Below are 19118 nucleotides of genomic sequence, written 5' to 3'. Positions count from 1 at the left end.
CCCTGCCGGAGTACTGCAGCTCCATCACCACCACGCCATTGTGCTGCTGCTGGAGCCATCTTCCTCAACTTCTCCTTCCCCCTTGCTGGATCAAGAAGAAGGAGACATTATGCTGACCGTACGTGTGTTGAACGCGGAGGTGCCGTCCGTTCGGTGCTAGGATCTCTGGTGATTTGGATCACGTTGTGTACGACTACCTCATCCCCGTTCTTTGAACGCTTCCGCTCGCGATCTACAAAGGTATGTAGATGCATCCGATCACTCGTTGCTAGATGAACTCATAGATGGATCTTGGTGAAACCGTAGGAAATTTTTTGTTTTCTGCAACGCTCCCCAACAGTGGCATCATGAGCTAGGTCTATGCGTAGTTCTTCTTGCGCGAGTAGAACACAATTTGTTGTGGGCGTAGATGTTGTCAACTTTCTTGCGGCTACTAGTCTTATCTTGCTTCAACGGTATTGTGGGATGAAGCGGCCCGGACCAACCTTACACGTACGCTTACGTGAGACCGGTTCCACCGACTAACATGCACTAGTTGCATAAGGTGGCTGGCGGGTGTCTTTCTCTCCTACTTTAGTTGGAACAGATCCGATGAAAAGGGTCCTTATGAAGGGTAAATAGAAGTTGACAAATCACGTTGTGGCTTTCACGTAGGTAAGAAAACGTTCTTGCTAGAACCCTATTTCAACCACGTAAAACTTGCAACAACAATTAGAGGACGTCTAACTTGTTTTTGCAGCAAGTGCTTTGTGATATGATATGGCCAAAGTTGTGATGAATGATGAATGACATATATGTGATGTATGAGTTGTTCATGCTATTGTAATAGGAATCACGACTTGCATGTCGATGAGTATGACAACCGGCAGGAGCCATAGGAGTTGTCTTTATTTAGTATGACCTGCGTGTCATTGAGAAACGCCATGTAAATTACTTTACTTTATTGCTAAATGCGTTAGCCATAGTAGTAGAAGTAATAGTTGGCGAGCAACTTCATGGAGACACGATGATGGAGATCATGATGATGGAGATCATGGTGTCATGCCGGTGACAAGATGATCATGGAGCCCCAAGATGGAGATCAAAGGAGCTGTGTGATATTGGCCATATCATGTCACTATTATTATTTGATTGCATGTGATGTTTATCATGTTTTTCATCTTGTTTGCTTAGAACGACGGTAGTAAATAAGATGATCCCTCACAACAATTTCAAGAAGTGTTCTCCCCTAACTGTGCACCGTTGCTAAAGTTCGTCGTTTCGAAGCACCACGTGATGATCGGGTGTGATAGATCCTTACGTTCACATACAACGGGTGTAAGACAGTTTTACACATGCAAAACACTTAGGGTTAACTTGACGAGCCTAGCATGTGTATAGACATGGCCTCGGAACACAGAAGACCGAAAGGTCGAGCATGAGTCGTATAGAAGATACGATCAACATGAAGATGTTCACCGACGTTGACTGGTCCGTCTCATGTGATGATCGGACACGGTCTAGTTGACTCGGATCATGTTATACTTAGATGACTAGAAGAGGGATGTCTATCTAAGTGGGAGTTCATTGAATAATTTGATTAGATGAACTTTATTATCATGAACTTAGTCTAAAATATTTACAATATGTCTTGTAGATCAAATGGCCAACGTAGTCCTCAACTTCAACGCGTTCCTAGAGAAAACCAAGCTGAAAGACGATGGCAGCAACTACAGGGACTGGGTCCGGAACCTGAGGATCATCCTCATAGCTGCCAAGAAAGATTATGTCCTACAAGCACCGCTAGGTGATCCACCCGTCCCACAGAACCAAGACGTTATGAACGCTTGGCAGACACGTGCTGATGACTACTCCCTCGTTCAGTGCGGCATGCTTTACAGCTTATAGCCGGGGCTCCAAAAGCATTTTGAGAGACATGGAGCATATGAGATGTTCGAAGAGCTGAAAATGGTTTTTCAAGCTCATGCCCGGATCGAGAGATATGAAGTCTCCAACAAGTTCTTCAGCTGTAAGATGGAGGAAAATAGTTCTGTCAGTGAGCACATACTCACTATGTCTGGGTTACATAACCGCTTGACTCAGCTGGGAGTTAATCTCCCGGATGACGCGGTCATTGATAGAATCCTCCAGTCGCTTCCACCAAGCTACAAGAGCTTTGTGATGAACTTCAATATGCAGGGGATGCAAAAGACCATTCCTGAGGTATTTGCAATGCTGAAATCAGCAAAGGTAGAAGTCAAGAAGGAACATCAAGTGTTGATGGTAAATAAAACCACTAAGTTCAAAAAGGGCAAGGGTAAAAAGAACTTCAAGAAGGACGGCAAGGAAGTTGCCACGCCTGGCAAGAAAGCTGCCGGGAAGAAGCCAAAGAATGGACCCAAGCCCGAGACTGAGTGCTTTTATTGCAAGGGAAGTGGTCACTGGAAGCGGAACTGCCCCAAATACTTAGCAGACAAGAAGGCCGGCAAAACAAAAGGTATATGTGATATACATGTAATTGATGTGTACCTTACCAGTGTCCGTAGTAGCTCCTGGGTATTTGATACCGGTGCAGTTGCTCACATTTGTAACTCAAAGCAGGGGCTGCGGAATAAGCGGAGACTGGCGAAGGACGAGGTGACGATGCGCGTCGGGAATGGTTCCAAGGTCAATGTGATCGCCGTCGGCACGCTACCTCTACATTTACCTTCGGGATTAGTTTTAAACCTTAATAATTGTTATTTAGTGCCAGCTTTGAGCATGAACATTGTATCGGGATCTCGTTTAATTCGAGATGGCTACTCATTTAAATCCGAGAATAATGGTTGTTCTATTTATATGAGAGATATGTTTTATGGTCATGCTCCTATGGTGAATGGTTTATTCTTAATGAATCTCGAGCGTAGTGCTACACATGTTCATAGTGTGAATACCAAAAGATGTAAGGTTGATAATGATAGTCCCACATACTTGTGGCACTGCCGCCTTGGTCACATAGGTGTCAAACGCATGAAGAAGCTCCATGCAGATGGACTTTTAGAGTCTCTTGATTATGAATCATTTGACACGTGCAAACCATGCCTCATGGGTAAAATTACCAAGACTCCGTTCTCAGGAACAATGGAGCGAGCAACCAACTTATTGGAAATCATACATACTGATGTGTGCGGTCCAATGAGTGTTGAGGCTCGCGGTGGCTATCGTTATATTCTCACCCTCACTGATGACTTGAGTAGATATGGGTATGTCTACTTAATGAAACACAAGTCTGAAACCTTTGAAAAGTTCAAAGAATTTCAGAGTGAGGTTGAGAATCAACGTGACAGGAAAATCAAGTTTCTACGATCAGATCGTGGAGGAGAATACTTGAGTCACGAATTTGGCACACACTTAAGGAAATGTGGAATAGTTTCACAACTCACGCCGCCTGGAACACCTCAGCGTAATGGTGTGTCCGAACGTCGTAATCGCACTCTATTAGATATGGTGCGATCTATGATGTCTCTTACCGATTTACCGCTTTCTTTTTGGGGCTATGCTTTAGAGACTGTCACATTCACTTTAAATAGGGCTCCGTCGAAATCCGTTGAGACGACACCGTTTGAATTATGGTTTGGGAAGAAACCTAAGCTGTCGTTTCTAAAAGTTTGGGGATGCGATGCTTATGTTAAGAAGCTTCAACCTGAAAAGCTCGAACCCAAGTCGGAAAAATGCGTCTTCATAGGATACCCTAAAGAAACTGTTGGGTATACCTTCTACCTCAGATCCGAAGGCAAGATCTTTGTTGCCAAGAATGGATCCTTTCTAGAGAAGGAGTTTCTCTCGAAAGAAGTAAGTGGGAGGAATGTAGAACTTGATGAAGTATTATCTCTTGAACCAGAAAATGGCGCAACTCAAGAAAATGTTCCTAAGGTGCCTTCACCGACTAGAGAGGAAGTTAATGATAATGATCAAGATACTTCTGATCAAGCTCCTACTGAAATTCGAAGGTCCACAAGGACACGTTCCGCACCAGAGTGGTACGGCAACCCTGTCTTGGAAATCATGTTGTTAGACAGCGATGAACCTTCGAACTATGAAGAAGCGATGGCGGACCCGGATTCCGACAAATGGCTAGAAGCCATGAAATCCGAGATAGGATCCATGTATGAAAACAAAGTATGAACTTTGACTGACTTGCCCGATGATCGGCGAGCCATAGAAAATAAATTGATCTTTAAGAAGAAGACAGACGCGGATGGTAATGTGACCATCTATAAAGCTTGGCTTGTCGCTAAGGGTTATCGACAAGTTCAAGGGGTTGACTACGATGAGACTTTCTCACCGGTAGCGAAGCTGAAGTCCGTCCGAATCATGTTAGCAATTGCCGCATTCTACGATTATGAGATATGGAAAATGGACATCAAAACGGCATTCCTCAATGGTTTCCTTAAGGAAGAATTGTATATGATGCAGCCGGAAGGTTTTGTCGATCCTAAGAATGCTGACAAGGTGTGCAAGCTCCAACGCTCAATTTATGGGCTGGTGCAAGCATCTCACAGTTGGAACATTCGCTTTGATGAGATGATCAAAGCGTTTGGGTTTACGCAGACTTATGGAGAAGCCTGTGTTTACAAGAAAGTGAGTGGGAGCTCTGTATCATTTCTCATATTATATGTAGATGACATACTTTTGATGGGAAATGATATAGAACTCTTGGACAGCATCAAGGCCTACTTGAATAAGAGTTTTTCAATGAAGGACCTTGGAGAAGCTGCTTATATATTAGGCATCAAGATCTATAGAGATAGATCAAGACGCCTCATAGGTCTTTCACAAAGCACATACCTTGATAAGATATTGAAGAAGTTCAATATGGATCAATCTAAGAAGGGGTTCTTGCCTGTGTTACAAGGTATGAAATTGAGCTCAGCTCAATGTCCGACCACGGCAGAAGATATAGAAGAGATGAGTGCCATCCCCTACGCCTCAGCCATAGGTTCTATTATGTATGCCATGCTGTGTACCAGACCTGATGTAAACCTTGCCGTAAGTTTGGTAGGAAGGTACCAAAGTAATCCCGGCAAGGAACACTGGACAGCGGTCAAGAATATCCTGAAGTACCTGAAAAGGACTAAGGAAATGTATCTCGTTTATGGAGGTGACGAAGAGCTCGTCGTAAAAGGTTACGTCGACCCTAGCTTCGACACAGATCTGGATGACTCTAAGTCACAAACCGGGTACGTGTATATTTTGAATGGTGGGGCAGTAAGCTGGTGCAGTTGCAAGCAGAGCGTCGTGGCGGGATCTACATGTGAAGCGGAGTACATGGCAGCCTCGGAGGCAGCACATGAAGCAATTTGGGTGAAGGAGTTCATCACCGACCTAGGAGTCATACCCAATGCGACGGGGCCGATCAAGCTCTTCTGTGACAACACTAGAGCTATTGCACTTGCCAAGGAGCCCAGGTTTCACAAGAAGACAAGGCACATCAAGCGTCGCTTCAACTCCATTCGTGAAAATGTTCAAGATGGAGACATAGATATTTGTAAAGTACATACGGACCTGAATGTAGCAGATCCGTTGACTAAACCTCTCCCTAGGGCAAAACATGATCAACACCAGAATTCCATGGGTGTTCGATTCATCACAATGTAACTAGATTATTGACTCTAGTGCAAGTGGGAGACTGTTGGAAATATGCCCTAGAGGCAATAATAAAAGCATTATTATTATATTTCCTTGTTCATGATAATTGTCTTTATTCATGCTATAATTGTGTTATCCGGAAATCGTAATACATGTGTGAATAACAGACACCAACATGTCCCTAGTAAGCCTCTAGTTGACTAGCTCGTTGATCGATAGATAGTCATAGTTTCCTGACTATGGACATTGGATGTCATTGATAACGAGATCACATCATTAGGAGAATGATGTGATGGACAAGACCCAATCCTAAACATAGCATAAAGATCATATAGTTCGTTTGCTAGAGTTTTTCCAATGTCAAGTATCTTTTCCTTAGACCATGAGATCGTGTAACTCCCGGATACCGTAGGAGTGCTTTGGGTATACCAAACGTCACAACGTAACTGGGTGACTATAAAGGTATACTACGGGTATCTCCGAAAGTGTCTGTTGGGTTGACACGGATCAAGACTGGGATTTGTCACTCCGTATGACGGAGAGGTATCACTGGGCCCACTCGGTAATGCATCATCATTATGAGCTCAAAGTGACCAAGTGTCTGGTCATGAGATCATGCATTACGGTACGAGTAAAGTGACTTGCCGGTAACGAGATTGAACGAGGTATTGGGATACCGACGATCGAATCTCGGGCAAGTAACATATCGATTGACAAAGGGAATTGCATACGGGGTTGCTTGAATCCTCGACATCGTGGTTCATCCGATGAGATCATCGTGGAGCATGTGGGAGCCAACATGGGTATCCAGATCCCGCTGTTGGTTATTGACGGGAGAGTCGTCTCGGTCATGTCTGCTTGTCTCCCGAACCCGTAGGGTCTACACACTTAAGGTTCGGTGACGCTAGGGTTGTAGGGATATGTATATGCAGTAACCCGAATGTTGTTCGGAGTCCCGGATGAGATCCCGGACATCACGAGGAGTTCCGGAATGGTCCGGAGGTAAAGAATTATATATAGGAAGTGTTGTTTTGGCCATCGAGACAAGTTTCGGGGTCACCGGTATTGTACCGGGACCACCGGAAGGGTCCCGGGGGTCCACCGGGTGGGTCCACCTGCCCCAGGGGGGCCACATGGGCTGTAGGGGGTGCGCCTTGGCCTACATGGGCCAAGGGCACCAGCCCCAAGGGGCCCATGCGCCTAGGGTTTACAAAGGGGAAGAGTCCCACAAGTGGAAGGCACCCCCTAGGTGCCTTGGGGGGGGGGGAGGGAAACCTCCCTTGGCCGCCGCCCCCTAGGAGATTGGATATCCTAGGGCCGGAGCCCCCCTAGGCCCTCCTATATATAGTGGGGGAAGGAGGTCTTTTTGATCCACGCCTTTGGTTGCCTCCTTCTCTCTCTCCAACACCTCCTCCTCCTCCATAGAGCTTAGCGAAGCCCTGTCGGAGTACTGCAGCTCCATCACCACCACGCCGTCGTGCTACTGCTGGAGCCATCTTCCTCAACTTCTCCTTCCCCCTTGCTGGATCAAGAAGAAGGAGACGTTACGCTGACCGTACGTGTGTTGAACGCGGAGGTGCCGTCCGTTCGGTGCTAGGATCTCTGGTGATTTGGATCGCGTTGTGTACGACTACCTCATCCCCGTTCTTTGAACGCTTCCGCTCGCGATCTACAAAGGTATGTAGATGCATCCGATCACTAGTTGCTAGATGAACTCATAGATGGATCTTGGTGAAACCGTAGGAAAATTTTTGTTTTCTGCAACGTTCCCCAACATATATAAACCAATGCAAGAGCTAATCTAGCAATGAGAGATGAAAGGACCAAGTTGCTAACCTTTGTGATCATTTGAATGGTTGGGGGCCTGCAAATCTATACAAATTTGGGGCAAATTTTGTGATGAACTCGAGAGGAAGAAGGAAAGAACAGAGGAGAGGGAGAGGGGAAAGGGGAAAGAATAGAGTCCTGGTGGACGAAGGGTTTATATAGGACGACCTTTAGTACCGGTTCGTGCCATGAACCGGTACTAAAGGTGTTGGAGGGGCCCCACTCTGACAAAATCCTACCACCACTTTCATTAGTACTGGTTCGTGGCACGAACCGGTGCTAAAGGTTCGCCACGAACCGGTACTAAAGAGCTCCTCCCTCCTAGCCGTTGGAACCGGCACTAATGGACACATTAGTGCCGGTTCTGTTACAAACCGGGACTAATGTGTCTCACATTTGACCCTTTTTCTACTAGTGACTAGACCTAAACAGGGCACACCCGAAGATTACAATTTTATACAACTCAACGCAACTAAGCGGTAAGCACCACCGCTGTCGGTAGCAAGGCTTCCAAATCTATCGTGCCCACCATTGTCAATTATCTAGCTTCCACTTTGATCGTTCGAGCAAGCAAGTCAGGTTGAGGTGAGCGTTATCGAAGATGATTATGTTGCAGTCCCTCCAAATGCACCAAGCCACCAACATGATGGCTGAGCAAGTGACTCTCTGTTGTAGCCACGCAGGGATAGAATGGAAACAAATAAGGAGCATAGTGGTGGGGTATTTTGCAAAAAATTCCACCGTTCAAATCCTTTATTGCGGGAAAACTTCTCATCTATTCATCAGCTGTGAAGTTAGTACAAGGTACACCAGAAGTAAAAATTACATCCAAGTCCATAAACCACTTTGAGACGATGACAAGCACTGAAGCGGGTCTAAGGCGCACCACTGTCATCGCCCCTCCTCACTTTAGTGGGGGAAACCTTGTTGTAATAGTCATCCGGGAAGTCTTTGTGTTAAGGCTCTACATGATCAACACACTGGAACAAGAACCAATGCAATGAAGAGAAGTATAGATTGGTAGGATCCAACCTGTAGACATACGAACACAGACGAGTAAATACCGGATCCAATTAGATCCACTGAAGATAAACGTTGACCTAATCCCGTGAGATTCAGCGGAGACAAACCTCTGCATGCCCTATGAAGACTCTAGAGGCATCACCGAGACGAGATAGGCAGGGAGAACCTTATTTCATTTTCAAAGAGCCATCACACACCTTGTATTTCTGAGCAGGACACAAACCCTAACAAAATTCAAAAAAGCATGAAAAAATGAAGCTGTCCAAACGGAAAGGGCTGGGATCCACTGTGCCTCCATGGCCCTAAGGCCACATTAGATGTGACAGACCGACGGCGGTGCGGCGGAAGGTATAGGAAACCCTACCACTTGGTTGTATGCGTTATTGGATATAGATATAAATCGGATGGTCCAAAATGACGGATGGTCTATTATCATCACCAACTAAGTATTTTATAGGAGTGGGCATATAACTTCAATAGTTGGCACATTTCTTATTTTAGTATTAAAACTGGCCCAAAGGTTGCCTTTCTGGTAAAAAAAGTCCATTTGATTTGTGGATTCCTAGTATGCAACATCATTGTTAGATTAGGGAATGCTGATCTCTAGCCAGCATCGGCCTCGTCCGCTGCCGTTGGATCCGATTTCATTGGAGAACTCATACCATCATCTATCTATATACCTTGCTTTGCAACTGGGATCTTGTTGCATTCCCTCGACCGTAACAAGTGGTCAGTTGCAAACCTACATGCCCTTTTCTGCTGCCGCTCTTTCTTTCTCCCTTTCCTTCCCTCTATTTCATCTCCATGCCTCCCTCTCGTAGGAACCATCTCTGAAGCTGCCATGGCCACCGGGGAGCACCAGCGCGAACCTGCCGACAACCGCCATCTCCGGTCCGCTCTGCCGCCAGTCGAGCTACCCCACCACTGCTCCCTCCCTTCATCTCGCTCCTCTCGTTGTGCTACCGCATATAACTATGCGGGCTTGAGCTGTGCATCGCCGCCACCGCCCGAATATGCTCGTGCCCGACCTTTCTTCGCCACGTCGTTGTTCCTCTCGCATCGCCAGTGTGCGTGCCACCGTCGTGGATCAGTTTGTCGCCTCACGCCAGTTGATCCTCTGCATCGCCTATAACCGAGAGAAGCCACCACCCCATGGGTTGCATCCTTGAAAAAAAAATCTGCAATATCACCTCTATTGCAAATAAAAAAAAAATGCAACAAGACTTCTGTTAAAAAAATGTTGCAAAAAATTTCCGTAACAAAATCTCTATTGCAATGGTGGAGACGCCAGCTACTTGAAGCACTAGATCTAACTGCTCGCAACCTGGCCGATCATTTAAAAAGATGAGCCAGCAACGCGTAGCACACCCCTAAATATAATTGATTGAACACGTATACGTGTACAGAAGTCATAACGAAAAGAGCAATCAGTGATCAAATGCATTTTGTTATCTTTTCCCTCTGAATTTACTATGAAATATGATGACCATCAATCTTGCACCTCCAATGGTGTGACGAGAACTCTACCGGATTCAAATGCACGAACAACCCTTCATTTCACGGAGTACATGTACATTTGGCTTGTGTAATTACTGCTGAGGTTCGTTGGCCAGTGTAAACTTCTTCGGCTTCCGAAGCTACTACTACTACCGCGTACTCCTAGCTATAGCTAGTTTCCAGCCTACGGCCCTCTCGCCTTCCTCCACTACGCGTTTAAATAGAACCCAGCAATTCCCAAGCGTCACACTATTCCTTTTCCTCTGCCTTTTTGTTGCATGGAGATGGCAGGAACGAAGGGCGACGACGGACCGGCCATCGGCATCGACCTCGGGACGTCCTACTCCTGCGTGGCCGTGTGGCGGCCGGTGCACCAGCGCGTGGAGGTCATCGCCAACGACCAGGGCAACCTCACCACGCCTTCCTGCGTCGCCTTCACCGACACCTGGCGTCTCATCGGTGACGCGGCCATGAACCAGGCCGCCATGAACCCCGTCAACACCGTCTTCGGTGAGAAGAGAACTACCAACTGACTGCCACCTACGAATATTTCCCTTTTTAGTGGTAGCTGTTCTGTTCTTTAATTGAGTTTCTCAGGTTAGTGGGTTTGTGTGACGGCGTTTTGTGCGTGCGTTACATATATTGAATTATCAATTTGTATAATTCACATCTAGATGTTTTTTTAAGGATGTCACATCTAAACTCCCACAAATATATAATTTAGTAATAAAAAACAAAAAAAACTAGGACAAAAGAAATAGATTACAAATAGAGTGGAAACTTAGATGTAACATAACTATGTCACATCTAGATGTCTCCTAGACAGACTCATTATTATTGACTATTGAGATGATCCCAGTAGTATCGACAAGATGGAGATGCATGCCCAAAGCCTTAGATCCCTGACATCTCTTATATTCCTCAGTTGCCAAATGCTTACGCTGTTACGCAGCTAGCTATTCGATTCCAGCATCTTTTCTTCCAGACTTATTCATATTGTTCTGTGCCATTTACTACTGTATTATTTAGTCACCCTAAGAACCCTAGATAATGCTACCATGTTGTAAAACCTTCCAACTCACAAGCACTAAGAACCTCTTTAAGTAGCACGATTCTATATGCATGACTAAAAAATGTAGAATCAATTCCCATGTGATTAAACTTGCGCAAAATGTTGTTTCATTACAGCATAGGAAAACACAAAAAATCAACAAGTTTTAAGTCAGTGGAAAACTTTTGGTGAAATCCGCAAACTAATATTTAGGAAAAGCAAGCTGCATGATACATTTCTCAAATCACACCAGCACATAAAAAGTTATAGGAACCCAAAGCTCCTATGAAAAGTCTTGCAATCAATGTGGTCCGGAGAGGTTTCTTATGGAGGATATTGGGGTTGATGTGTTGATAGTTAGGTATGTGCGAGTGCGACATGTTGCAATATCCATAGTTAATTATCTGGAAAGTATTTTCGGAACTTTAAACAAATACTTCATCCGTTCATAAATATAAGATGTTCTATCTTTTTTCTGATTCGGATGTATAAGACACATTTTTGTGTGTTTGTTCACTCATTTTGCTGTTTGTAGTCCATATTGAAATATCCAAAACATCTTATATTTGTATGGAGTAGTATTTTGTGCTGAAATAAATGGAAAATTCCTTTGCTAACTGAATTGCTTTCTTTTAAGCATTACACTGAATGTTGGCCAAATATTGTCTAAAATTAATTTTCGTGGCTATACATATCCTAACAGCAGTATTTTGGTTAGGTGATCTCTAGAGAAGGCTGTCACAAGCTATCAAAAGGTCCATAGGAATTTCTATGATATCAATATTTCACTATAATCGTCAAATATTTATATCACAATAAAATGTACCTACGACATTTCACTATAATTACCCTAAAAAAATCCACTTATTTATATATCTAAAACAAAATGTTTTCATTACATAAATGTGATAAAACCTACCAGCTTATAAACTGAATATAGTAACTTATATATCTAGTTAATTTCTGCGGGACCTGAAAATTTCTAATTAGTACATAGCTGTAAATTATAAAACTTAGACAGTATAATTAGTTAAGCATACCCGTGAAAGCTCATACATTTCTGACGTGCAAAAGTTGAGTGGCTTAATTTTATTAGGCATCCACAAAACTATATTTTAGTACACAAATTATTGCATAATTATGTAACCACAAAGAATTTTTTTCACAATTACATATTTAACTAACGAAAATGCCAAACAGAGACCGAACTCCACAGAGGCCTTAATTTGAAAACTTCAAACTTCAAACTTTTCAGTTTCATAAAATTCTAAAAAAAAGTTTGTCATGTTACTGGTTTGTACTTCATAGTAGTCAGGTCACATGATGTATGTGCTATGTGATGTAGCTGGTGCTTAAATTTGCAATGAAGTGAATTTAATCTTTTGCTCTCTAGTTTTCTTGATATACCTCTAGCTTTGCCAAATGTACTATACTAAAACTACTGCATCATTTTTTCTTCAGACGCGAAACGATTGATTGGTCGACGATTCAGCGAAGAGTGTGTGCAAGGAGATATGAAGTCGTGGCCATTCAAAGTCATTTCAGGCACCAGCGATCTGCCGATGATTGTGGTGAAGTACAGGGGTGAGGAGAGGCAGTTCACAGCGGAAGAAATATCGTCCAGGTGCTTGTCAAGATGGGGGAGACAGCCGAGGCCTACCTCGACACCACGGTGAAAGATGATGTCATCACTATCCCAGTCTACTTCAACGACTCGCAGCGCCAGGCCACCCTTGATGCCGGTCTCATTGCTGGCCTCAACGTCACACGCATCATCAACGAGCCCTCGGCCGCCGCCATCGCCTACGGTCTTGCCAAGTATGTGTACAAGCTAAGCAACCTCGCAAGTCCCATAAGACTGCAGAGGCAAGAGACTTGGCGCCACTAGAGCTTATACATTCTGATCTTTGTGAGATGAATGGCATGTTGACAAAAGGTGGAAAGAGATACTTCATGACGTTGATTGATGACTCCACTAGATATTGTTATGTGTATCTTCTGAAATCAAAAGATGAGGCTTTAACTTTCTTCAAAAATTATAAAGCTGAGGCAGAGAACCAACTTGATCGAAAAATTAAACGGCTTAGGTCCGATCGTGGTGGAGAGTATTTTTCTAATGAATTTGATCTATTTTGTGCGGAACATGGTATAATCCATGAGAGGACGCCTCCCTACTCACCCCAGTCAAATGGGGTAGCCGAAAGAAAGAACCAAACTCTAACTGATATGGTTAACACCATGTTAGACACTTCGGGTCTATCCAAGGAATGGTGGGGGGAGGCGCTAATGACTGCGTGTCATGTCCTAAACCGATTTCCCACAAAGCATAAGACCATGACTCCATTTGAGGAATGGGAAAGGAAAAGGTTGAAACTCTCTTACCTACGTACTTGGGGTTGTTTGGCGAAAGTCAATATACCAATTCCCAAGAAGCGCAAACTTGGACCAAAAACCGTGGATTGTGTTCTTCTGGGCTATGCTTTTCATAGCATCGGCTATAGATTTTTGATAATAAAATCTGAGGTATCCGACATGCATGTTGGTACGATTATGGAGTCGAATGATGCAACTTTCTTTGAGGACATATTCCCTATGAAGGATATGTCGAGTTCATCAAATCAGGAGATACCTACTCCATCTAGTGAGGAATTCACTGTAATTCCTGAACCCTCCATTGCGATGGAACACATTGAGAATCCTGTTGAGGGTGACAATGGAACTCCTGTGAGGAGTAAGAGACAGAGGAGTGCAAAGTCCTTTGGTGATGATTTCATTGTGTACCTCGTGGATGACACACCCATGACTATTTCAGAAGCCTATGCATCTCCTGATGCTGACTACTGGAAGGAAGCTGTGCGTAGCGAGATGGATTCCATCTTAGCTAACGGTACATGGGAGATCACTGACCGTCCTTATGGATGCAAACCTGTAGGATGTAAGTGGGTGTTCAAGAAGAAGCTTAGACCTGATGGTACGATTGAAAAGTACAAGGCACGGCTTGTGGCCAAGGGTTATACCCAGAAAAAAGGTGAAGACTTCTTTGATACTTACTCACCCCGTGGCTAGACTGACCACAATTCGGGTGCTACTATCACTGGCTGCCTCACATGGTCTTCTCGTTCATCAAATGGACGTTAAGACGGCTTTCCTCGATGGAGAGTTGAAGGAGGAAATTTACATGGATCAGCCAGATGGTTTTGTAGTACCTGGTCAGGAAGGAAAGGTGTGCAAGTTATTAAAGTCTTTATATGGCCTTAAACAAGCTCCAAAGGAGTGGCATGAGAAGTTCGAAAGAACATTAACTGCTGCCGGCTTTGTAGTAAATGATGGTGACAAGTGTGTGTACTATCGCTATGGTGGGGGCGAAGGAGTTATTCTTTGTCCATATGTCGACGACATATTTATCTTTGGAACCAAATTTGATTTAATCAAGGAGGTTAAGGATTTCTTATCTCGCTGTTTTGAGATGAAGGATCTAGGAGTATCTGATGTTATCTTAAACATCAAGCTGTTGAGAGATGAGAATGGTGGGATCACACTGCTTCAGTCTCACTATGTGGAAAAGGTCTTGAGTCGTTTTGGGTATAGCGACTGCACACCTTCTCCAACTCCATATGATGCTAGTGTGTTGCTTCGAAAGAATCGACGAATTGCTAGAGATCAACTGAGATATTCTCAGATTATTGGCTCGCTTATGTATTTGGCGAGTGCCACGAGGCCTGACATCTCTTTTGCTGTGAGCAAGCTGAGTCGGTTTGTGTCAAAACCGGGAGATGATCATTGGCATGCGCTTGAGAGAGTTATGCGCTATTTGAAAGGCACCGCGAGCTATGGGATTCACTACACCGGGTATCCAAGGGTACTGGAGGGTTATAGTGACTCAAACTGGATATTTGATGCTGATGAGATTAAGGCCACAAGTGGTTATGTTTTTACACTTGGTGGTGGCGCTGTTTCCTGGAAGTCTTGCAAGTAGATCATCTTAACGAGGTCAACTATGGAAGCAGAACTCACAACATTAGACACTGCAACTGTTGAAGTAGAGTGGCTTCGTAAACTCTTGATGGACTTACCTATGGTTGAGAAACCAATACCCCCTATCCTGATGAACTGTGATAATCAAATTGTGACCGTCAAGATAAACAGTTCTAAGGACAATATGAAGTCCTCAAGGCATGTGAAGAGGAGACTAAAATCTGTCATAAAATTGAGGAACTCCGGAGTTATTACGTTGGATTATATCCAAACGTCGAAAAACTTGGCAGATCCCTTCACAGAGGGTCTATCACGTAATGTGATAGATAATGCATCGATGGAGATGGGTCTGAGACCCACCGCATGAGTTGTCCATAGTGGTAACCCACTCTATGTGATCGGAAATCCCGTGAAGTAGAAGTGGGAGACAAGCTCTTGGTCAGCTAGGAGGAGAGTATCACTATATTAACTATCCCACTCCGTGAAGATGCAATACTCTCCTGATCTGCATGGCAGGTTGATACTTATCGTAATGTGTTCCAAGTGGCTTATTCGGGTAAGCAGAGATGTTATCCTGTAGAACATCTTCTGAGGAACACACCTATATGAATTTGACTGTTAACGTCGCAGTCTGTGAGAATTGGGTGTTCTCTAATAAATTCATGAAAGGCCTGGAGTATGACGTATACGCTCCACCCGCGGGGAAGCCTTGCGGCAGCCTAGTATCGGTCAAGAATTTGTGTGAAACTAGTCTCACAGAAAACTTGTAGTTCAAGGCATAGTCCACTATTCAAGTTGTGATCTAGTGTAGCATAGATCTCTAAGTGGAAGTTCAACTTCACAGTCTCCACTAAGCACTGGTATATAAACAATGTTTTGGAACTAAATAATGAGATATGCCAATGAGACTTTGTGGGGGATTGTTGGAATTTTGCTAGTAGGCCTTTGGTCCAAAGCCCAACTAAAATTCTGAAATTCCCTTGGCCCATTCATGCACACATGTGAGTGGAGTCAGTGAGGCTAAAGTTTAGTCCCACCTCATAAGTTGAGAGAGAGTTGCACCTCTTTATAAGGCGAGCTCTTCTACCACTTGTATGAGCATGAAAAGAGGAGACCTACATGCGCGCTCCTCCTCCTCGCTCGCCGCGCCGCGCCACGCGAGCGCACTCGGGCGACTGCTGGCAGCGACGACTTCGCGAACGACGACTTCTTCCCCGACCTCGGCAACCTCATCCTCGACGACATGGGCGACAACGTCAACGCCGGCGGTGCTGCACCTGCTGCACCGTATGTGATTCTATCCTTCTTGTTCGAGATCGTGGTAGAATTCATGTTTCTAGTATGCGCCCTAGATGTGATCTGTTCACCTACTATGCTAGTTCGCATGATTAGTTTAATCTCTGCTATTGCTGTCATGATCTATTTCCTATTTATTCGGATTAAATCTCGTAGTAATTTGCTCATATTTCCAACACATTTGTGTGTATGTGTGTCCGTATCGATGATGTTAGTTTGAGTAACCGTCTAAAGACAGACAGGCCGGCAAACGGGTCGATGCATATGTGTTCAAGCTCCCATACATACGATCGTGCCTTTCTTCCAAGGAACAACCCCCTACTACCTTATATTTAAAGATAGATGCTTAGCAGTAGCGAGGGGTATATGGTCACGCTGCTGCTAGATCCCACGCTACTACTAAGTGGCCTTCACTATGCCCCCGGGACAGGTCATAGTAGTGGTGTGGGGTATAAACCCGCGCTAATATTAAGTTGATAGTAGTAGCACGGGGTATAAACCCACGCTGCTACTAAGTGATCTTCACTGTGTCCCAGGACATACCATAGTAGTAGCGCGGGTTATAAACCCCTCGCTGCTAATAAGTATATAGTTTTTTAACGGCCCGGAAACCCCCCTCCCCCTCCCCCCCAAATCCCTCCTCTCTCCCATCACTCTCCCCTCTCTCTTTGTAGGCTCTCCGAAGGGGCTCCTACGCATGGGCGCCTCCTCCTCCGTGGCGCTGAAAGAGGCCGCCGCCTCGCGCTGCCGGTGTCCAGCAACTCGCCGGTCTTCCCCCGCGTCTCCATGCCACCACGCTGGAGCACCTCACCACCGGCAACCAACCCCGCTGCTCCCTGCATCTCCTTCCTCTCTCCCTCGTTTCTCTTTTTCTCTCTCTCCCTCTAGTTTGAATCACCCTCCCATGTCCATGCCCGTGCAGGTCGTCGACATGGACGACCAAGAGCTCTTTGCCTTGTCCGTGAAGAGGAGCCCCACACTGCCGCCTTGCTCTGGCCTGGATTCCGGCCCTCTCCAGCAGCCGCAGCCGGATTTGGTCTGCCGTTGCCCATCCGTGCCTCGGGCGACCCCTACCGTTAACCATTGCCGCCATAGATAGCAAGCATGAGATCGAGATTTTTTTTTTGTTTTTGAAATTAATAGTAGTAGCGCGGGGCATTAGACACTCGCTACAGATAATTAATAGTAGCACGGGTGGCACGCATGCTACTATTAACAGACGTAGAAGTAGCGCAGGGTGGCACTCACGTTACAACTACCCAGTTAGTTGTAGCGTTCTAGTGGTTGCACGGGCACCCGTGCTATTACTAACTATTTAACCCACGTTACTACTAGGTTTTTCCATAGTAGTGAACCTCTCTTTTGCGATGGACGTCGGCGGGGCAGGGACCAGCCGTCATCGCTGTCAAACCAGCAACGACAAATATTCGACCTACATCCTACCACATTTCATTTAGAGTGCCCGTGAAACACAGTGTTTGCTAATCAACCGTTTCACTACGACCTCTCCTGTCAAATCCTTGCCGATAACAAGCAGAACCTTTTCCTTGGATCGGCGCAGCTCGTCACAACCACACCGTCCGAGTCACTGACTCACATTTTTGTTTAGTTGAGCGTTGGAGAGCGGTTGAGCAGTGCGAGTAACGAGCCACCAAGAATAGTCTACGCCTGGTCGTATTTGTTTTTAGGACTCACAAAGCTGAACATTACACGACCAAGACGGCCGGAACCGAAACGCCTTCCGGCGGCCGCAGGAAACACACCAAATGGCTAGACTAACTACACCGAGTCAAATTCCACTTCCCCTATGCATTGGTTGGTGGGCTTACATATTGATCAGCCCGTTTTAGCCCTTTGGCACTGCCCAGACTAACTGCTGCTTGTGTGTATAGAGATAGTCTGGTCTATGTTTGGACTTTTTAAGGAGGGGTATCTGTACCAGTTGGGCCACGGCCGGGGCTATAGCCCAGTTCTGCCCCTGAGTACAAGTCCGGTCAACACTGCCTCATAGGCGATGAATCTTGTTCTAAAAACAAAGGCAATGGATCTTTGAAGAAGAGTGCATCTCAAGCTGAACATCATGGTGATGTTTCTTGCTGAACAAACAAGGAAAGCTTAATCACAACTCCTGATGCTTCCAACTCCTAAAATGTCCATGGGTTTCAATGGCCTTGCAGAAACAATCCTATCGAAGTGCAAATTTGTGTGTGTAGATATGAACCTAGCTTGCAATATAAAGATATACTCGTTGCTCAGCTCAGGTGCGCAACATGGGTTTGTGAATAACGATCTAGTTCCACATGTACACATTTATATGAGCACTATTCCATTAACTTTTGATACCATGTGGTGCAACGACCATGTTGCTTCCATAAAATAAAATACTGCCATACAGAATATATAGCATTCATATATTGTTATGAGCACCCCACGCAAAAATGCTAGACTTACGGGGCTCAGCCTACAGACGAAGGTTACGGGATGAGGTGTTCTAATCTCATTGATTCTCGCTCTCTGATTTTAGCAGCGGGCCCAAAATCATGATGAATGCTAAGTCTCCACCTCACCTCCGTAACAACTTTCCGTTAAAACTTCCCGTAGCTGTAGCAAAGCCCCACCCCACGCCTCACTCCAAAGAAGTAGCTTGCTGATAGAAGTTTTGCTGGTATCAGTTCAAGTTCATAATACCATTTCAATCAATGTATTTTGGAAATCCTTTGCATTCACCATCAGTGGTTGACAAACGAAGTTTGGAAGGATAGAGGCGGAGAGTGACAGAGTGAGAGGTGATGCTGTTGTGAGTTGTGACACACACAAGCACGCACAAAGAGGGAGAGAGAGA

The 19118-nt window shown here is 45.0% G+C and overlaps 1 pseudogene; it reads left to right on the top strand.

Annotated features, from left to right (window-relative positions):
- The first annotated feature begins 10238 nt into the window (after positions 1 to 10238).
- The window catches only part of LOC119316035, a 12077-nt pseudogene continuing 3197 nt past the window's right edge, over positions 10239 to 19118 (top strand).

Source organism: Triticum dicoccoides, chromosome 6A (genome assembly GCF_002162155.2).
Source record: "Triticum dicoccoides isolate Atlit2015 ecotype Zavitan chromosome 6A, WEW_v2.0, whole genome shotgun sequence".
In the NCBI taxonomy this organism is placed as follows: domain Eukaryota; kingdom Viridiplantae; phylum Streptophyta; class Magnoliopsida; order Poales; family Poaceae; genus Triticum; species Triticum dicoccoides.
The sequence above is the reverse complement of the archived record's forward strand: the minus strand, read 5'-3'. Positions and strand labels throughout refer to the sequence as shown.